Raw genomic sequence first — 22438 nt, forward strand, 5'->3', positions numbered from 1 at the left:
GGCGGGCACACATCCCGGACGTACCCGCTTTTTGACAGGGAAGCGTGCAGAAAGTTCCCCATATTTTCCACATCTTACTTGTGCATAATTCCATGCGTGTAGCCTCACTAACATGTCAAGGAGGTAAAGTGGAATCCTAAGGGCGTGTAGTACTTTCCAAAGTTTTTCCCTGGGAACTAAGTCAAAGGCGGACTTCAGGTCGACGAATATGAGATAGAGGCTGCCACCCTCTATACCCACCGTCTTCCAGTAAAGTAGTTGTAGTCTAAATATCTGGTCGACGGTTGACGTACTCACCCTGAAGCCGGCCTGATATGGACTTAGTATCTCCTTCTCCTCTATCCAACCCTGTACTCGATCCAGAAGGACCCGTCCCATCAGTTTTTGGGTGGTGTCTATTAGACTGATGGGCCTGTAGTTTGAGGGTAGGAGAGGCCAACCTTTTTAATGTATTGGGACTATCTCAGCCCCACCCCCGGTGTCCGGGGGATCCATACCCTTCAGGATGGCGTTAAACAGAGCACACAAGTAGGGGACCCAGATTTTGGGATCCATCCGGAAGAGATCCCCGGGTAATTTGTCAAGGCCTGGCGCTTTATTGGGATGCAATTTAATAATGGCATGCTCCACTTCGACCAGGGTAATCTCCCACAACCCTTCCAGTTGAAACTCCTGGGAAGGCCTCGGAGAGTCTGCTCATCATACAGTGCCCCAAAGTGTGTTCCCCAAACGTCGGGCGCTATGTTGGGTTCTAGGGCAGGTCGCCCTTCCCTATCCCCGGAACTTACTATTACCCAAAATTATTTCAGGTCTTTATCATTCAGGGCAATCCTAAGGGCTTCCCACTTCTCCGCTTCCCAGTTTTTCTTTTCTGTTTGAGTAATCCCCTTGTACCTCGCCCTAAGCTGTTTGATTACTGACCTATCCTTTGCCTTCACTGCATTTAAAAGATCTTGTTTGGCTTTGCGACAGCTTGCTTTAAACCAGGGACATTTGGGGCAATTATTTTCCCTTGGTTTTGTCACCGGATAAAATGCATCAAACAATTTTGCTGTTAGCTGCTCATGAATTTTTAGTGGCCTTTTCTGTGACCCTGCTTGAGACTCATCTCTTCCTACCTCCCACATTTCAGTTAGCAATGGGAGTGCTAGCTAGTATATGTTGGCTAGTTTAGGCAGGGATGGCTGGATACGACTCAGTCTGACTCTCTGCCTATTATTAGATAGTGTTAGTGAATTGAGCTCTCTATAGGCCCATACTCCCTATTTTCAGAGTCATTATTAGGGCATTGTGGTCTCTATCCTACCTCTGGTGGACGTAAAAGTCGAGGACCCTATCCCACGTTCTAGTCTCGACCAGGATATAGTCAAGCAAGGAGGCCTACCCCTCTCTATTGAACGTGAGCTGACCCGGCCGGTCAGATTTAGTCCTCCCATTGCAAGCCCTCAGTGATAGGGCTAAAGTAAGTGAGTGGAGTTGCATGACCAGTGGTGTCCAGGCTTTAATCGGTGTAATCTGTGGGTCGGGTGTTGACCAATGCTGGTCGTCCTCTGTGGGCACACCTAGGGATGGATCAATAAGAGGCTCGAACTGGCAATTAAAATTGCCTCCTATGATCAACAAAATTGCTGGGTCCAAAGTTGGTATGAAACATCCCAGCTGATCTATAGCACCCGATTCCTGTCTGTTATTCACAGGTCTGGAGTAGAAATTAATTAGGGCTATTTGTACCTTTGAGGAGAGTGTTATCAGAACACATTGGACATCATTGGTGGAAGATGAAATCTGCTCGACTTTAACGCCAAGATGTGTACCCACGCAGATGGTTAGACCGCCTGACGGTCTCCCCTCCCCTTTGTGGTAGCCAGAATGTTAAAAGAAGCAAAGCCTACTCTCTGATATTCTTCCCTGGCCCATGTCTCTTAGAATATGCAGATATCATGGTTATCCACAAAACGTCCCCAGTCTGGGCAGGGTATTTTGTTCTTGAGTCCAGCCAGGTTCCAGGACAGGATCCGCATGCTATCACCCTATGCTCATGTTCTACACTGTGCCTCAGTGCTGGTGGCACATAGAGCCAAAAGATCATTGGCATGAGCTATCAGGTGCCCCTCCTAGTTCTCCACTGGGGCCTCTCTGAACTACTAGAGGTGGGGCAGCCAGAGCCATCCCTCACTGTATGGTCACTTGTGGTAAGCTAGAGCACAAGGCACTATCCGTGCTACTCCCCCCAGCCAAGCAAGACCCACTGAGCTCTAATGCTCTCCTATGTGCCTGCCACAGGATTGAGGGGTTATCCCCTTCCTGATGCTCCTCCCCCAGTCAGTCCACCTCCTCAAGACCTTCACACCTGTTATTCACCCTGATGTTAAATTGGGGGCGCCTGTTGTACAGGTCCCATCTGCTCTCCTTTACGGTCTCAGGGCCCATCTTTTGGGTTATAGGCACTGGACTATCTGTTAGCATTGTATGTTGTTGGGGATAGAAGAAGTCTAGGGAACGGAGACTGATACCTGTTGGGGCATTCTGGTAGTTAGTCGGAGTGTGAAGTAAATTTCTGACAGTGTTGGGATTTTTGAAATTAATAACAACACACTCCCCATGGTCACTTTTCCTGCGGGTTCCCACTCACCCTACTCTTCGAACCATTATAATTTCCCCTGCTCTGGCGTGCTCGAAATATTTGAATCTTGCAAGCCAAAACAGGCATTTATTTCTAAGTTCAAGTGGGGTCTCTTTTGCATTACGTGCAATTGGCAGAGTTCCTATCAGAATGACAACATATGGGGCGCATGCTGGGCGGAGATTTATATGGGGTAGGTGGGTTTCATCAAACGGACTCCTAGCTACTTGATAAACATGCCCTGGTTGCCTACTCCTGTTGCTATTGGCATCCAGGATTGGGGGGTGGGGATTATCACTGCATCTTGCGGCAGGGGAAATGCGCTCTACTCTCTGGGCCTGGCTGGGATTACTATTTCTCTTCTCATGTCTACCTCTCTCTGCCTCTCCGACTCGTGTAGTGGGTGGTCCCCCCATGGTACATTCTCCCCCTATTGTGTGTATTAAAGATGGAGTATCCCCATCACAGCCACTTTCAGTCCCGCCCCTTACTTTCCTGGCGATGAAGTTAGGTTGTGCGGCAGATCCTACACCCCCTGCTGCCATCGCTTTCTCAAGTTTATCTAATCTAATGATTAGAGGGGCTAGTTCAACTCTGAGTGTGGCCCTCACTTTGTTGTGTAAAGCCTCCATCAGATTACATGCCCATGGTGGTTAGAGAGTGTCTTCACTAGCAGGTTGGTGGCTAACCTGTTCGGGATCTTGCTCTGTGCTCCTCTCATCATCGACCACGGTCTCCCCGCAGAGTTTTTTTCCTATGGCCGGCCTCAGGGGTTAATTTGCGTTTGCCATTTTTGGGGACGGTTGTGCAAGGTCTGCCCTTTTGCAAGACCTTTTTTGGTGTGATGTCCCGGGTGGGCGTCTTACTTTGTTCAGCCAGCAGTGATTGGGACGTAATTACTGGTGTGGTTGGGTCCAGTGTTTGAATAAATATATCTATAGTGAGTGACAGCCTCCGCTCCGTTAGCGCAATTTCAGTATTGACCACCGCAATAGCCTTCTGTAGCATTTTGTCTATTGATGTTTGTGGTGGTGGAGGAGCACAACTAGTTTTGTTTCTACTGGGACCCACCCTTTTCCCCATTTTTTCACTACCTGTTTCTGTGTTCATACACCCAGTTAAACATAGGGGTGAGCGGAAGGGAAACACCAGCCAACACAATTTATGCCTTTACTCACTGTCCACAACACAACAGTCCCCTATTTTGCCATGGCTCCTCGCAGTCCAGAGTTTTACTTACTTTATGGCCCAGTTCAGTAAAACATAAGAAGAACAGTGCTATAATTGCCTATCACCATCTCAGTCACACAGCACTGTGTCAGGGCCAAATGGTTGCTGCCTCAGAGGCTATGTCTCCAGGTCCGTGGGGATACGAGAGGTAAGGAAAGGTTTACCCACTATCTTCTACACCTCGCTGGAGCCAGTAGGGTCTGCCAAGGGGGGTGGCCCAGCCCAGCCACCTCCGGCCTCTGACGGGCACAGACGACCTGCGTCGCAGGAGCCCAGTCAGGTATTTGAGGCGCTGGGTAACTGGCGCGCTGTGAGCTTTGGCGGCAGCGCTACGGCGCTCAAAACCGCTTGAGACGCTGGGAGTTGTAGTTGCTCTGGCTATCCAAGCGCAGAACTCAGTGCTGTAGCTGGAAGTACTACCAGACATCACACACTCATGCGTTCACAAAATCATATCACGAGAAGCTGGAAAATATGTTTTGTGAATAAAGTATGTTTTGTGCCCGCAGTTCAGCCTAAGAAAGTGAGCATGTTTTAAATAGGTCTTTATTGCTTTGTATCAAGTAGATTTAAACAATGTACACGTGTTGTCTTCATTTAGAGTATTTGTACAAACCTCAGTACTGGTAACATACAGCGCTTCGAGGAGGAGTGTAAGAAATTTGCCACGTCAGCATTAAATACCACACAGCAAACAAACTGCCCAAAATTTGGGGATAACTCGTACTCTACCTAGTGTCAAGCTGTTTTTAGACTCAGATATTTTGGAAACATTTCGAACCTAGGTGGGTCACAGCTGTTACATCGCATGAAGGCATATACTACATCCAAGCCAGTGGGACAAACTTCTTGCTGAGCGGGCAGATTCCTCAGCCTTTCAGACAGAAGCAATGATACTCATTACCTCCTCACTAGTCTTCCTCCCCACATGACTAAAAAAGTGAGCTTCAGCTCCACACCAGAACCTGTCAAAGCAAAAAGTTAGCCTCCCATCCCTTCCCAATATGGCCGACCCAGTTCACCCATGACCCCTATAAGAGGCGGGCCGGCCCAACCCTTCAGCATGGATGTGTGTTTGGACGGTGCCTTTACTTGTTCCGGGGTAGCTGAAGTTTGCCCGGCTCCCGTTCCCTGGGCGGGGCCCTTCGTTCCCTGTGCTGACTTTGCATCCTTTCTTCCTTGTACCTGGTTTTGGATGCATCTCTGTATAGTTTTAGGTGCTGTACCCTGCAGACTTGGGCTTGTTCCCTGGTGTTGACGTTGCTCGGGCTCGTTCGCTCGGCTCTTCTGTCATATTTGACTTGGGTGTGTTTCTGCCTGTGGCCTTGCCTCCCTACAGGCTCCTGTTCCTTTCGGCTCTTCCTTGTTCGGCTGGGTCGGGCCTGGTTGTTGGTTGGCTGTATGGCCTCCTGGGTGCTCGCTTCCTTCTTGTGGTACATTGCTGGGACGTTTTACTTGGCCCCTGGGCGGGCAGTCTCACTCCTCCTTGTGCCGTTCCCCTCCCTGTCAGGTTCTGTTTGCGTTCTTGGGCATGGTGGCCCCTGGTGGGCTTTCGCTTCTGAGTGGCTGGGCCCTGGGCCTGGTCCCTTCTGCTCTTCGGGCTCTATGGACGGCCTTCTGGGTTTTCAGTTTCTCGCTGTTGGCCGTTTGGGTTCCCTTGGTGGCCAGGTTTCTTCTGTGTCGTTTGCGGCATCTTCCTGGGGCTTTTTTTCTTTGGGCCTGCCTGGGTTCTCTCCTTGGTGCCTCGCTCCCTTTCAGGGGGTCTCTTGTGCGCCTGTGGTCTGTGTCTCGCCTGTTTCTTTCCTTGCGGATGGGGTTGTGGTGCCCTTCGTGGTTTTGGTTGTTCGGTTGGCGTGCTGGGTTCCTTGTGTGCTCCTCTCCGTTCTTGCAGCTCCTACCAGTCTGTTTGATTGTGTCTGGTTCCGCAGCCCTGTTCCTATGGGGGTTTCGGCTCTCTCGCTGTTGGTGGTTCACCGTGCGATGTTCCTGTGTTTCTGTCAGACTGGGTCTCCTTTCTGCTGTGACTTTTTGTTTGGTCGCTGTGGTGGGGATACCCTCTGTTTCTTCGGCATCCTCTGTTTGGGCTTTTGCCCCCTTCTCACTTTTGGCTGTCCTTTGGGCGGTCTTGGTGTGTTTGGTCCAGCTTGCTGCTTTCTGTTCTGGGGCCTGTTTGCTGTTGCTTTTGACCCCATGGGGTCTGGTTCTGTGCTTTCTCTGTCCTTCTTCGTCCTTTGGTTGGGTAGATTATCTGGCGGCACTTCATGTCTCGGGGTTTGGGTTTTCGGCCCTTCCGGTGTCTTTCTGTCCTGCTCGTGGTTGCCTCTCTCTTGGGTGGTTCTTCCACTCGTCTGGTCTGTTAGGTTTGCCCTCTTTCGTGGGCGTCCCATTCTGGTCCGTTGGTTTTTTGTGAGTTTTCATGAAGCCTCTTGGCTTTGGTATGTGCTCACTTTGTTAGTCATGTGGCGAGAAAGACTAACGAGGAGGTAATGCCCTGGTTACTTACCGGTAATCTTCATTACTCCGAGTATAGTCTTCCTCGCCACATGAGTTCCCGTCCCTCCCTCCCTGTCTGGCTTTCGGCTTCATGTTTTTGCTTGGTAGTTTCAGGCTGAAGGGTTGGGCTGGCCCGCCTCTTATAGGGGTCATGGGTGAACTGGGCCGGCCATATTGGGAAGGGATGGGAGGCATGGGAGGCTAGCTTTTTGCTTTGAAGGGTTCTGGTGTGGAGCTGAAGCTCACTTTGTTAATCATGGGGTGAGGAAGACTATACTAGGAGTAATGAAGATTACCAGTAAGTAACCGGGGCACTCCCTGCCCCCAGTTCCTCCTGTGAGACTCTTTCAGGCTTTATTTGCGTTGCAGGGCTGACCACTAACACAGACACCAGATGCAGATGCTTGCTCTGGAGTACAGAGCTTCCGCTCTCTGGAAGCAACATGTGGTTTCAATTTATCGTTTCCGGCAAGAATTCTACACGCTTTCAAAAACATGTAGTAGTAGGGCTTAACCCTTCAAGGTAACTCTGAAGAAAAGAAGGCTGATGAAGAGCAGCTGGTCTACAGCTCACTCTGCTTTTTTGTGGGGGTATTTCAATTCTTTATTACATTTTTAACAATAATAAGCAAACAATGATCAATAATCAAATATTTGCACAAGAACGTAAAATGCCAAACATACAAAATGAAATACAAGCAGGAATAATACAAAAAAAGAGAAAGTAAACTTAAGGAAAAAAACAGATCAAGTACCGCATTAACACGCAAAGATTACTTGAGACATCAAAATGTAAAGGAATTGTTAGAAGAGGTGAGAGAGAAAATGGTATGCAAATAATTTATGTAACAGCATTATTGTATTGTAAATGCATTTATATAGTGCCTACTACCCCTGACGAGGCGTCAAAGCGCTTTGTTGTAACCCATCGGAACTCAAGTACAGCAAATTTTATTTATTTGGACATTTTTAAAGCGCCTGGTGACGCCAGAAGGCGTGTCCCCGCGCTATGGTAAGTGAGCAGTTGCCATCCCCCCCTCCCCGAGGAGCTACCTGCTAAAAAGGTAAGTTTTTAATTTTTTCCTAAACAGGGCCTCTGATGGCTCAAGACGGAGGTCTGGGGGCAAGACATTCCAGCACTTGGGAGCCAGGTATCTGAAAGATCTCCCCCCCATCCGTGCCTTCCTAACTCTGGGCACCACAAGTAGTCCCGTCTGAGAGGACCGTAAATTGCGGGTAGGCTCATAGTGAGACACCAGACTCCGAAGTGATTAAAAATCATGCACATGCACCCCTGGGTTTGGTAAAATAATTGCAAACCATCTTAGAGCAGCAGAATCAGCGCTCGAACTGTCAGGTACTGTTAATGTGCGCGCCGGGGCCATTCGCTGCCAGGGTATGATTGGGAGCTGAGAGATAAAAGATGGCGCCGCTGTCTTCTTCGGCAGCAGGCCATAGCTCTGTTATTATCGGCAGCAGAAATCACAGTCACGCTGAAGACACCAGGCTGGACAAGACGGCGGAGACCGACTGCTAAAGATGTAAGGAGGAGCGCGCATCTGTACAGGGCATAGTCCTTTGCCTACAAATGTGCAAGACTGCCAGAAGGTAAAAGACAAGCCTCAACCTGGAGCAGACATTAAGGGGTCAGTGGCATGAATGGACACGGTCCTTGAGGCAAAATGGGCAATAAGCAGTCTATCAGGATTAACTCCGACTTCTTCGCACCCATGCTGACTGTTCAACATGTTAATTTCTCCTCCATCCCTAATGTCACACGTTGTCGCTCCCTGTTTACCCCGTTCAATCAGTTGGCATGTGACTTTGGTTTACAGCTGCAACCCTTGCAGTTGCCACCAATGAACCCTTGAAGTCTCTCTCACCTCCATCAACTGAATACACCCGGCTCGTATATGTAGGGTAATCTGGCTGAATTAATCACAGCACGCAGACGGGAAATCCATATGAAATGAAACATGAATCTTGGTCATAAATCCTTCCTTCTTTACATTTGGCAAACCTGGAAACAAGGAAAATGAAACGCACACGTACCGGAAACTGACAGGAAACGCTCGCCAGGCGGCCGCTGTTTATTTTTGCATCACGTTTTCACTTTAAAGTGAAAGCGTTATGTAAAAATTAACACACAGCGCCATGTCGTGCGATCTCTTGTCTTTATGGGGCCATGTTTAAACACATGCCCCCATAAAGATAAGAAATCGTTTACAACAGATGGAAAGCAGGCTAGCCAGTCCAAGTGGGCCGGCACAAAAAAGCCAGAGGTAGGAAACATAGATAGCTCATTTCCAATGGCTGGCCACCGTTTAGCATAAACGGTGATGCCAGCCAATGGAAACGAGGGGCGGGGCTTAAAGCCCTCTTCTGAAAATCCTCTCCTACAAAATCTCTTGCGGAGGCGGTGCAGAGCTGTGCCCAGCAACGCACGCGAGACCTAAAAACTGCTGGTGCTCAGCACCTGTGACACCCGGCCCACTTAAAGCCCTGTATTGTACTGAATGAATATCTTGTACATAATCTGTGATAATTATGTTTAGTACTAGGTGCCCTGACTCCCTCAGGTCTTGTTCATGCTTTATTAGTACCCTCTTCTTATCCGCGTGGGGGAGGGGGTGCAGCAAGCAGGGCGGACTATTCCACCGGTCATTTCCCCTGTGGCTGGGGCCATTGGACGTCGCCCTGGTGCCTCGGTATCCTTCCCCAACTGCTGGAGGGGAACTGCAGCAGGTGGGTGGGGGCTTCAAGGGAAGAAGGGAGGGTGGGAGAGAGGGAGGGAGGGAGGAGGGGGTGCCCCTGGTAGAGAAAGAGAGGGATAGAAACAGAGAGAGGGACGAGGGGGTGGTAGAGAGAAAGCGATCAGAGAGGGAGGAGAGAGGGGGTGGAAGCAGAGATAATAAGAGAGGGAGGAGGAAGGCATAGAGAAGGACGGTAGAGAGAAATGGTGGAAAGAGAGGGAGGGACAGGAGAGGTAGAGAGGGAGGGTAGAGAGGAGAGAGAGAGAGATGGTGGAATCAAAGAGAGAGAAAGAGAAAGGAACGTGTGTGGAGGTAGAGAGAAAGCAATCAGAGAGGAAAGAGAAATGGTGGAAAGAAAGAAAAAGAGAGGGAGGAGAGAAAGGTGTTGCAGGAATTCTGTTTTAGAACAGAACTATTTCTGGGGTCACAAAATGTCAGTATGTAGGGACTGAGTCACCATACTACATCAGTACCCATGAACCCCAATCCAAACTAGCTCATTGTGCTCTACCTGCCCTCCTAACCTTCCCAGAGTGACAGGTAAGTTAGTACTCCAGAACACAACACTCTAGTACCCTCAGGAAACCGTGGTAGCAGGTCATCAACGTTGGTTCTCTCACTAATGCATGCCCATAATAAACAGAAACAAGTCATAAGAACAGTTTACAATATTTATTTAATCTATTGTGCGCTATTATGAAGCAACTGTGCTGCAAGTAGAAAACATGCAACATTTAGTTGAGGAATTAGCATTACTAATCAACCATACACAATGAAAAGCCCTATCATGGTTAAGTGTATGTCTGCCTAAGCCTAGCACCGCCTCCTTTCTACAATCCAGCATTTTTGGGGCAAGGCCACAGATTATCCAGGGGACAAAGAAGACGACACATACATTGGAACCCTCAAACATCCCCTTGAAAGACAATGGGACAACCAGGACAGAGCCGAGGCCTGATAAAGAAGTCAGTCTCTGCCAACAAACTCGCACGGAGGATGAATATCAAGTGTTGAACCAAGGACTCGGTTTTGTGCCAACCTACATTGAGGACCCCTTCCAGATACACCAGGAATTGTTTTAATTCTTTCAAAAGATAAGACTCCAGTTTTTTTTTTGCAGACAGAACAACAGCGACTAAAGAAACGTCTGTCACAAATGCTAATCTGAGTAAGAAATCCACTTCCACCCCGCCATCTCATCTAAATCTGGTAGAAGTGGCCACTTTTGAGAAAGCAGTCCTGAATGGCCTCAGTTTGAAAATAGACAATATGCCCCATGTCTATCAGAATCTGGCTAAGAGGGAACAAATGGTCCCACAAATTCTGAGCAAAGACAACTCAATTGTAATTTTGCAGATTCGGACGCACGTTGGACCTCTGTATGACATTTCCATCGGTTGCACCGCCGGACATAGACATGCTCCTGGCGCCTTTGCGGGCCCATGTGCACAGTTGTCCACAGCGTATTTCCGTGTTGATGATGGCGTTCCTAGAGTCTCCAGGGGATGCTTCAGCTCCTGTTGGAATGGAAATCGGCTCCACCACGGATGTGCAGGCATCGGTCTCAGGCACACAGGCATCTAATTCTTCCCCGATGGCTGCCATGGGAACTAGTGAACTAGTGATGACCACCTCTGCTCACGTGATATCATACTGGAGGTTTTGTAGGTACTGCCTCCTGTGGATAACATGTTCAGTGATGTTGAGACTTCAGCGCAGGATTCCTAATCTCCTGTGCTGGGAACCGTTTGGCAACTTTTTAAACATGTACCAAATTGAAGGTCAAACTGACTTTGTTTTTCTTCTCTGCTCTAACTAAACATAGTGGCTTTCAAGGTGCTCAGAAAAATTATGACAATATATATTCAAGCATATAAAGGACCTTTATATGAACGCTTTTTAGGGAAGATTGCTTTAACTACAGACCTTGCTTTTATCGACATTTTTAAAGATTTTTTTTAGGAGCTTTTTCGTATATTTTTATGTACACAATTATTATTTTTTTAGGCTTTGCTATCTTTTACCTAAGTTGACTTTGTTGAACTTTTGATAAGGAGTGGGTGTCATGTTCTTTAGGATAGCCCCATCATGTACAAACCGATTACATACATTGTGTCCCATCGAAACGGCATACCGGTCCTAAACACAGGTGACCTTTTACCTAGTAGCTTACTTCTGTCTCTTCGACAACCAGGCTCTTGGTATTCTACCTTAATCCCTGTACCTGACATACATAAACATGTCCCCAGGCACGGTAAATTTATTCTGTATAAGGGTCACAACTTATTTTCAGCCATGGCCAACAGCCAGCTATGCATGAGTGTTTTTGTTTAGAAAAGGATTAGCAAAGGATTAGTGAATGTTTTAATAACATATCGATTATGGAAAAAACCCTGGAGTGACCACTTTGGAATAAAAGACCCTCACTCCCTCTTACAGAAAGAGAGAAGAATTCCTTCCAGGCTGGACTGAGACTCTGCAGGCTTAACCTTCGACAGGCAGAGACCTGACATCCATTGCGAGGTGCACCCTCGACGCAGAGACGGGGTCCTTCATTCAGAACCATCAGGTGAGGGGTTAGTACTTCCCCGGGGGATTCTTGGCTCCATTAGGATCTATCCTGACATTTACATACACAGGCTTCACCCACATACCTAGGCTAGGTACATTTAATTAGACTACGCATTGTAGCAGTACGTCAATACTATTGTTTTATATAATATGTTTTTATTAATCTTATTAGCACTATGGTAGAAATGTATCTACTTTTTACGATATTGGTACGAGCGATTACATTTGTCTGCTGCTGTCTTTTGATTGTTGCAGCTAACATGTTTTATGCTAGACGGACGCTTGACCCATAAATAATTATTGAAACGGTTCCAATCATCATTCTATGTGTATTTTGAGAAAGGAATGCACGAGTGACTGAGGGAATGATGCCATATTGTTTCCACGATACCTGAGGAATCAGGGTTGTCATGTTTGGTGGTTGCCAGAAACTACACACACCACTGCTGAATACAGGGGGTGGTAGTGGCACCAAAGAGCTGGCCTAACAGCTGACTCATCCTGTGGGGGTGTTGACTCATCCTGTCTGGGTGTTCAGAGTCTGTCTGCACACCAAGCCCTCAGTTTAGGTCATTCAAAATGTGCACGTCCTGGGGGGGTCCTAGGAACTACACAACACCACAGCCTTTGGGACTGAATGTCTGAGACAACTTAATGTTACAACAAAGTTATTTCCATGAGCGCATACAGTCTGTATTGGGCTTGTGCTGGAGGTGTAGTATAGGCATACAATGTGTTAACATTAACATCCAAAGCTGGAAAATAGACCCAAGAGCAAAAGACTTCAAAGTGGTAGACATCATTAGATTCAAGCACGAAGATAAATGCACCACCTGCAGTAGTAAGTCCATGATGCATTAAATGTGAAAGGATAGCATGTCTGCAATTAACAGGAATGGCAACAGGAGGTGCAGCCATAAGTAAACAGAAATGGGAATAAAGTGCAACACAAAAATTGTTATCCTTTAAAAGTTTCAAACTTATAAAAACCACAGAATTTGGTACTTCATAAACACTCCTTAGGACTAATCCCGAACATCACGGATGTCTTCAGTAGTAGATGTAGTGGCTATTATTGACACACGCAAGCACTACTCGGGAGACTCGTGAATAAGTACCAGACCAAACGTTGGTGGCGCCATGCTGTAGGAATTTTGGTTTGGGCCAGAACTATACCTGGGATCACAGAATATCAGTATGCAGGGACTGCATCTCCATACTACATCAGTACCCATGAACTCCAAACCAAACTAGCCCATTGTGCTCTACTTACCCTCCTAACCTTCCCAGAGTGACAGGTAAGTTAGCACCCAAGAACACAACACTCTAGTCCCCTCACCCTCAGGGAACTATGGTAGCAGGTCATTACTGTTCGTTCTCTCACTTATGCATGTCCAGAATAAACAGAAACGAGTCATAAGAACAGTTTACAATATTTATTGAAACTGTTGTGCGCTATTATGAAGCAACTGTGCTGCAACTAGAAAACATGCAAAACTTTTTTGTGTAATTAGCATTACTAATAAACCATACACAATGAAAAGTGTAATGAAGCACAAAGGGTCAAAACCAGGCAATTCTTTGTTAAGTAGGAGACTGTTTATTAACACCCCATCCGACGGCTGGCCGCACCAACCGGAATCTCGCTCTCACCCGCGCTCCGTGTTCCATAGTGGAACTACGATACATCACATTTTTCCCCTCTTATATTTAACAATAACTTTGGTTAATCCCAAGACCCCTTTGTTCATATGAAAATAGCAAGAACAATAATAAAAAACACAATTGATCTCAGAAACGCAAGATCCAACTCAAGAGGGAGAAAGTAAAAACAAACACTGTTGTGAATTGTCATTTACTTTCTAAAATAGTAAAAAAGATATGCTGCTGTTTTGCATATTCTATCGCTTCTCCTGTTAACCCCAGGGTGTCCCAACTGTGACGGAGCACCAGAGAATGAGCGAGCCTCCATTGTGCTCTTATTTACACCTTGAACACAAACCCACAACTGTGATTACAGATTCTTCCACCATTAGTTTTTACTGCATTTCTGAATAATTTCACCACTTCTTTCACCTTGGTGAATTTTGACCAGTCTTGACAGCCCACAGGTGCCTTGATCTTAACTCTGTCTCCCAAACTAAGCTCAACCTTCTTAGCACATTTATGGGCACCAAAATAACTATTTTCTGTTGAAAATGAATTTCCTTCTCTCGCCACAGGACGATCCCATTATCTTTCACACCCTTATCAAGTACTATCCACCCAGGACAAAGTTTAGTGTTGGGAGTTCTTTCTTTGGACAACTCAAACGGAGTCTTTAGAGTGGTGGTATGAGGCAACATTCTGTATGCAGTGACTCTGTTTTTTAACTCTTTTCTCAAGTCCATATTGTTTAGCCCTGGGTGGTAAATTCGGTTCCGCTCGCGGAATTTGTGGAATTTTGGCACTTCCGCGTAAATCACGGATTTGCTGAAAAGTCTGCGATCCGTGGTGTAGCGGAATTTTTTCCTTGTTCGCACTTTCAAAATGCCTGTTTGTGCACGCGGGAGCGGCTTACCGGGATCCTGCGTTCGTGATGAGTTTTCCTATCCATTTACGTCCGGCCTCGCGATCTCGCGAGAGTGTGTGATCGCGAACACGTCATTCGGACGCACCACTGGACATCCGCGTTCACGAACAGGAAACACGCATCGCGAGCGGCGGGACAAGTGAAACAAGATGGCCGCGCCAATTAGCGACCGGATGGGTAAGTTTACAAGCTATGGCCCCACGAGCACGCAAACAGCGTCCCGAATTGGGAAAAATGCATCGCGAACAGGCGGAACAAGCAATTCCACATGTTTGTGGAATTCTGAGAAGCTCCCTGAGATTTTTTACTGTTTCGCAGAATTTTGCATAATGCGACTACGCAAATTCCGCCCACCCTTAATATTGCTCAACCCTGCCAACTGTATCCCTTCTTTCAAAGTTTTATTTAGTCTCTCAATTGACACATTTGTTTCAGGATGATAAAGAGATGATTTCTTATGGTGAATAGTACTACCTTTTAGATATTGCTCCATCTCCGATGAACAAAATGCAGACCATTGTCCGACAACATGTAACTTTCTCATTTGAACACCTCATCCACGAATTTGATCACACTTTGAGAAGAGATATCATGCACACAACTCACTTCAACCCACCTGGAATACAAATCCAATAGTACAATTAAATATTGTGTCTGGTGTTCCCATGAAGTGGGCCAACAATATTTATCGCCAGCTCTTTCCAAGGACACGTAGGTTATTGTCTGCATACCATCGGCGATTGTCTTGAGTATTTTGTCCCTAAATGAACATGGTATGCAATCACGCCCAATACCTTTGTCCACACCAGGCAATTCTTTGTTAAGAAGGAGACTGTTTATTAACACCCCATCCATCAGCTGGCCCCACCAACCATCGGCTTCTCGAATATCGCTTTTACCCTCGCTCAATGTTCCATAGTGGAACTACGATACATCACAAAAAGCTTATCAGGGTTACGTGTATATCTGCTAAGCCTAGCCTCACAATAATATATCTAAGATCTGTGGGATGTAATGGGCCTCTTACCTAGCATTTGCCGTTTGCTATCTTTATTTCAGATTGCAAAAAGCAGCCTCCCTCACTCGCCGCTGTAATGTTCAAGGACTGCAAATATGCAGTCTAGTTCTTACGCAAGTAGCCGTGCGTTGGCGCGGCTGTGACGTATCACGGCCGCGTGATGTATAAATAAAGAGGGCGTGGTCACGGAGCTAGTCCGGACCACGCGGAGAACTAATAAGCGTGTCCTGGGTCCTCTGTCCTCGCGCAGCGTTGATGGCGCTGCGCACCACAGCCCAGGGCCCGACAATGGCGACGAGGGCCTAGAGAGCCCATTCAGTGCCTCTGAAGCACTTCATGCCCCGCTCTGCCGCCGATCCTCGGTGTCCCCGGCCAGGACGGGCCACAGCTGCCAATCACACGTGGAGTGACGAGCACCCCGTCGTGCGTGGGGCAATTCACGCCGAGGAGCCTAGTAATCAGGGGTGAGGAAGTGCGCCTGACCCAGTGTGATGCCCTGAGGAGCGCGAGCCACAAAGGAAGGTACCAGCACCGCCCAGTGCGTAACAGGGCCACCTACCCCCTGCACCACCTGCACCGGAGGGCGAAGGGGACAGTGCACGCCCAGGAGGCCCCTCATTCCTGGCCCCTGCTGACGCCAAATAGCTGCGGCGCGCCCCGTGGGTGTGATCCACCGACCCCGGGCGAGGAGGAGCACGGTGCCCGAAATTGTCCACACCTGTGTACCCAAAGCTGCAGGGGGCAGAATCTCCCTCCACCATGGCGTCCATTCCGCCTATTGAACCTTTCACCGTCGACGGTGCACCGACGTCCCTGGCCCCGAGATGGAAGGACTGGGTTGAAAGACTGCAGTTTTACTTTGAAGGGGCGGGTACGGCGAGAGAGAAGCGCAGGGCGCTCCTCCTGCATCTTGGTGGGAAGGATATCTATTGAATTTACAAGACTCTGGTAGAAGCCACCCCCCACACCTATGTTACGCTCCTCAACGCGCTCAATACCCATTTTGAGCCAATGCAAAGCAAAGACTATGAGCGTTTCATCTTCAGGCAGGCGCGACAGGAAGCGGAAGAATCCCTCGACGCATTCCATGGTCGTCTGAAAGAACTGGCGAGCACGTGCGGGTTCCGCGACGAGCAAGAGGAAATTCGCGGCCAGATCATTCAAGGTTGCTACTCTTCCGACCTAAGAGAGAAAATCCTCCAAGAGGACGGCAAACCATTGGCGGACATTCTGAAACTAGGCCGTTCTAAAGAGTTATCCCGTGCGAGAGCGTCCCACATGGAAGCGGCGCTCCACAGACCGATCAAGACGGAGCAAGTCCACGTAGCGGAACACGTCAACGTGGTACGGCCAAAACAACGCCCTGCCGGGAGAGGAAGGCCGCCAGAACGCCGGACAGAATGTGGATACTGTGGAGGCACACCACACAAGGCACGTGACTGCCCAGCGCGCGGGAGAAAATGCGGTTCATGCGGACGCATGAACCATTTCGCATCAGTGTGTAGGTCATCCAAGCCCAAACCTGAAGCTGCTCACGCCATAAGGGAGGACCCAGAGAGTGAAGACATGGACGACGATGCTCACAGCTATCCAGTGCACTACGTATTCGCCATTGACCAGCCGCTGAGGAAAAAACGGCGGCTCCCGAAGTGCAGGATAGTGATACAACACCAAGAGGTGAGAGCGACCATCGACACAGGGGCCTCGATCGAACTTATGGCGGCGAACGTCTACAACCAGCTGCGAGACAAGCCGACACTGAAAGCAGCCAAGCTCAGAGTTTTCGCCTATGGACAAAAGACGCCCATACCGCTAATTGGGTGCTTCCAAACGGAAATACAGCATTTAGACAAGAAAATACAATCTACCGTCTACGTTACCAAAGAAGGTAGTGGGATGCTACTCAGCGGCCAAACGGCTGAAGAACTTCACCTGATATCCTTTGCCATGGCGGTACTAGAGGAAGAACTGGACACGATCCTTGAGGAATTTGCGGACGCCTTCAAAGGCATTGGATGCCTCCGTGGAAAGGAAGTGTCTCTGCATATCGACAGGTCCATTCAGCCCGTAGCCCTCCGCCATCGACGGATAGCATTCCACCTACGGAAGAAGGTGGAAGAGGAACTGGAGACCCTCGAAAAACAGGGCATAATAGAGAAGGTCAGTGGGCCCACCCCATGGGTGTCGCCGATTGTGGTGGCACGGAAACCTAAACAGCCAGGACAGGTCCGCATCTGCGTTGACATGCGACTGCCCAATGCAGCAGTGAAAAGAGAAAGACACCTGACCCCCACCATCGACGACATCCTGGGAGAATTAAATGGAGCGAAATGGTTCTCCAAGATGGACCTAAGGTCCGGATATCATAAGCTGCCCCTGCATCCGGACTCCAGATACATTACCACCTTCTCCACCCACGTGGGACTCCGGCGCTATCGAAGGCTCAACTTCGGGATATCAAGTGCTGCCGAAGTCTTCCAAAATACAATTCGAGAAGTATTGAGTGGGATCACAGGAGTCCTAAACGTCAGCGATGATCTGCTGATATATGCTGATACCGTGGAAGAACATCACCGGAGACTCAGAAGCGTACTCCAAAGGATCAAGGAATCCGGACTCACTCTGCACCGGGAGAAGTGTCAATTCCTACAGAACACGATCAGCTTCTTTGGATATACGTTTTCCGACAAAGGAGTGGCCCCTGACCCTGAAAAGGTGAGAGACGTGCAAGCAGCCCCAGCACCGACCAACACGTCAGAAGTTCGGAGCTTCCTCGGGATGGTGAACTTTTGCGGGAGGTTCATCCCCGACCTTTCTAATCTCACCAGACCATTAAGAGAGCTCACAAAATCCACCACCCCCTGGCAGTGGGGAAAGGAGCAAGAAGTGGCATTTCAGAACACTAAGGCGGCTCTGTCAGCAAACACGACCCTGTCATACTTTGACCCCACCAAAGCAACGAATATAGCCGTCGATGCCAGCCCGTACGGACTAGGAGCGGTTCTGACACAGAGCCGAGGAGGTGAGGACTGGTCGCCCATAGCCTACGCAAGCAGGTCGCTGACGGAAACGGAACAACGGTACTCTCAAATTGAGAGAGAGGCCATCGCAATACACTGGGCCTGCAGGCACTTCCATGTCTACGTCCATGGACACCCGTTCACTGTCTCCACCGATCAAAAGCCTCTGCTCCCATTGTTCCGAGGGTCAGTCTCCAAGCCTCCCCCAGAATCGAAAAGTGGATTCTACAACTCCAAGAATACGATTACAAGCTGGAGTTCAAGCCCGGTGCGACTAACCCGGCCGACTACCTCTCCAGGCATCCCCGAGCGGCAACCACCCAGGAAAAGGAAGACGCCGAAGAGACGGAGGAGTACGTGAAGATCATCCTGGAGCGATCACGACCACTGCCCATGAGCATCAACATGATCGTGGACGCCACCCGAAATGATGAAATCCTCCAGCTAGTGATTACCGCCATGAGACAAAACGACTGGAAATCACTCCAAGCTTCAATGAATCAGAGGACTCCCGAAGCCAAGCGTGCTCTGGAAACCATCCTCAAAGTGAAAGACGAACTGTCAGTGGACAGTCAAGGATGCGTCCTCCGAGGGCCGAGGCTCGTGATGCCAGCAAGCCTGACCCAACAGGCAGTCGAACTAGCGCACCGTGGCCACCAGGGAGTAGTGAAAACAAAGAGCAGACTTAGAGCAAAAGTGTGGTTCCCGGAAATGGACACGAGAGTAGAGCAATTGGTCAAGGAGTGCCGCTGGTGCCAGGCGGCAGGTCCACCCGAACCACCACCCCCAGTGGTCACCGAAGAGAACCCGGAAAGGCCCTGGGAGCAAGTGAGCGCTGACTTCGGGCACCTTCCGGATGGACGCTACATGCTCGTTGTCATTGATGACCTGACCAAGTATCCAGAAGTAGAGATAATAACATCGCTTACTGCCAAGGAAGTAACTGCAAAGTTCGAGAAGATCATCGCCACTCACGGCATCTTTGAAATGGTCAAGACTGACAACGGACCGCTGTTCCAAAGCCAAGAGTTTGCTGACTACCTCAATGAGTGGGGGATCCATCACAAGAAAATCACCCCCAGATGGCCTCAAGCTAACGGAGAGGCAGAAAGATTCATGAGGACTCTTAATAAAGTGATTCGGATTGCCCATGCCGAAGAGGCACCGCTGGAGAAAGCCATCTATACGTTCCTGAGGGAATACCGGCTCACGCCTCATCGCACTACCACAGCCGCCCCGGGGCCGTCAGCCATGGGCAGAATAGTCCGAGACACCCTTCCTCATCATCACACCTGGACCCCAACTGAAGCAAATCCAAGGCAAACGTTGCTCAACAGAAGGCGCTCAAATGAGTACGCCAGTTTCAGACGGCGCGCCAGGGAATCCTCCATCCGGGAAAGAGACCAGGTCTATGTGAGGGACCGATACCCAGGGAGCAAGTTCAGGCTCCCGTTCGAACCCCGACCCTGGACAGTCACACGACGGTCAGGTACAATGGTGACGGCCCAACGAGACGGAGAAACAGTCACCCGAAATGTGTCCTTCTTCAAGCATGCCTCCGTCCCACCTGGAGATCGGCCCAGTCAAGGATCGAGCAGGTCAACGCCAAGTCCTACGCCACCCAGTACCAGTTCCCCGGCGAGTGGGCACGAAGACACGGAGGGACAACCCATGGTGAGCCCACCGGACCCGGAAAGGCCCAGTAATGAGCAGTCTCACCCCTCGGAGAGCGGGGTGTCACCCATCAGAGCCAGACAAGACACCCCACGAAGAATCCTATTCCGAGGAGAGGCTGCCGGTTACGGACTGAGAAGAAACCCTGCCCCCTCCTCGCAGTTGGCAGACTTTGCTGTAGGGTGAACTCGGGGAACCTGATCTTCAGACTGGTAACAGGCCTGCCGGCCCCTCCATTTTGTTCACATATCTAGAGGAAGCAAGTGACTCTCTCTAAAAGACTGTTGGTGTTAAGTTTTGTTTTGTCTTAATAAAGGTTGAAAGGAGTGTAATGTTCAAGGACTGCAAATATGCAGTCTAGTTCTTACGCACGTAGCCGTGCGTTGGCGCGGCTGTGACGTATCACGGCCGCGTGATGTATAAATAAAGAGGGCGTGGTCACGGAGCTAGTCCGGACCACGCGGAGAACTAATAAGCGTGTCCTGGGTCCTCTGTCCTCGCGCAGCGTTGATGGCGCTGCGCACCACAGCCCAGGGCCCGACAGCCGCCTCTACTGTGCTAGAAACCTTCTCTATTTCGGAAATGGCAAGTCTCTGCTTTTATGATAACAAATGCGATGTTCAAACAGCAGCTGGGAGTCTCCATTACATCTAGGTGTCAGTGTCCTACCCGAGTAATAAAACAGGGCACAATTATTGTTTGACCATATATGAAATGTTCAAACGGAATCCCAGAGAAGAGCTGAATAATAAAGCATGTGCATGAAATAATAATCTGGCACAAAATCAAACATATTACTCCATAGCGTGTGCAAAGCAAAGCAGCCTACAACTTATGCACAGGTGCAGTTGGGCTAACATAGGGTAAAAATTACCGTGGGCCGTAAAGGGGAATCATCACAAGGGAAGAGGGAGATGGTGGAAAGAGAGGGAGAAAGAGAGGGACGCTCCGGGAGGTAGAGCTGGAGGAGAGGAAAAAGAGAGTGGGGGAGTTAGATAGGCAAGGGAGAAGGGGGAGATATATGGTGGAAAGGGAGAGAAGAAATACAAGTGCGAGGTAGAGAGGGAGGAGAGAAGGGGAGAGAGAGAGAGACAGTGGAAGGAGAGAGGGAGGAGGGCGAAGGTAGAGTGGGTGGAGGGGAGAGCAGAGATTGAGAGAGGAGAGACGAAGTAGAGGGTAGCAATGGAAGAGAGAAGGGGAGAGAGAGATAGTAGCGAGAGAAGGATAGGGGAAGGTAGAGAAGGAGGAGAGAGGGGGAGAGAGAGGAGAGACAAGGAATAGAGGGAAGGGAGCGAGGGATAATAGAATGGGAGAGAGAAGGTGGAAAGCGAGAAAGAGAGGGGAGGGGGGTTGGAGAGAAAGTGATCAGAGATGGAGGCGAGAAGGGGAGACAGAGAGATAGGGAGGAGGGGAGGGAGAGAAGGGGAGGGAGACTGAGAATGGATGAACGGAAAGAGAGAAGGGGAGAGAGATGGAAGGATGGTAAAAGAAAGAGAGGAAGCATGGGGAGGTAGAGAGGGAGGGGAGAAAGGAAGAGAGAGAGAAAGAGAGAGAAACAAGAGTGAGGGGAGGTAGAAAGGAAGGAGAGAAGAGGAGAGAGAGATGGTGGAAAGAGAGAGAAAAAGCGAGAAGAGGGGAAGTTAGAGAGGGATGAGAGGAGAGAGAGAATAGGAGGAATAAGGTAGAGAGAAAGCGATGAGAGAGGGTGGAGATTGATGGGTGGATGGAAAGAGAAAAAGAAGAGGAGTAGGAGGTAGAGAGAAAGCAATGAGAGATTGAGGAGAGAAGGGCAGTGAGAGAGGGATAGATGAATGGATGGGTTGAAAGAGAGAGATTGCACAGGAAAGGGTGCGAGCCTTGTTAGAGCAATTTTTGCCAGGTCTGCTTTTGGTTTTGATTTTGGTTCCTAGCCCACCCTGGTAGCCAGGACCACTATATTACTATCATCGGAGCTGGCGCACATCACTCCACTCACTTCTTCTTGTGCTAATAATCCCCCTTCCTTCCTCACCCCTACCAGCAGAAGTGCCAAGCCTAAAATTGTGATCAGAAGCCAACAGCTGGCGCTGTTGAATGTCAAGGTGCGAAAGTCCAAGGAGGCGTGGTCTTGATTTCACCTTGTGGCTCTTTAATCCACCATCAGACACTCCCTGCTCTTTTATATCACTCTTGTAGGTACCTGCTGTCTCCCTTTGTCACTTTTTCCATCTTTCTCTTCCTACTTCTTCCCCCTTGGTTTTTTTTACTCCCTTGTTATGGTTCACAGTCTGATGAGGAAAAATAAGTGCTTGTCCCCAAAAAGAGAGCGGAGATGGGCCCTACCTCCAACCATTGGCTCAAATTAAGCACTAATCAACATCTAACCCTTGGTTGAAAAATGAAAAACTCAGGCCATCGAGATGGTGGGGAGGAGGTGGAGGAAGCGTGTAAAAAAAACAGAAATGATGGAGAAGAATAAAAAAACAGAAAACAACAAAAAGAGAA

General features: G+C 49.0%; 1 protein-coding gene and 1 pseudogene across 5 annotated transcripts in view; one reads left to right on the forward strand and one right to left on the reverse strand.

Moving 5' to 3' along the window:
• The window catches only part of LOC144756156 (uncharacterized), a 551055-nt gene that overhangs the window by 441563 nt on the left and 87054 nt on the right, over positions 1-22438 (forward strand). For 2 of the 4 annotated variants that reach the window (XR_013595085.1, XR_013595086.1), the window contains one exon: positions 11539-11668. The exons of the other annotated variants lie outside the window; for them this stretch is intronic. The gene's annotated coding sequence lies outside the window, so the exon portion shown is untranslated. The remainder of the gene's footprint in view (positions 1-11538; positions 11669-22438) is intronic. 4 annotated transcript variants of the gene reach the window in all.
• The window catches only part of LOC144756157 (uncharacterized), a 337832-nt pseudogene that overhangs the window by 95962 nt on the left and 219432 nt on the right, over positions 1-22438 (reverse strand). The window contains exon 5 of the transcript XR_013595090.1: positions 12813-12840. The product of XR_013595090.1 is annotated as an uncharacterized LOC144756157 (transcript). The remainder of the gene's footprint in view (positions 1-12812; positions 12841-22438) is intronic.

Source organism: Lissotriton helveticus, chromosome 5_1, assembly GCF_964261635.1.
Source record: "Lissotriton helveticus chromosome 5_1, aLisHel1.1, whole genome shotgun sequence".
Lineage (NCBI taxonomy): Eukaryota > Metazoa > Chordata > Amphibia > Caudata > Salamandridae > Lissotriton > Lissotriton helveticus.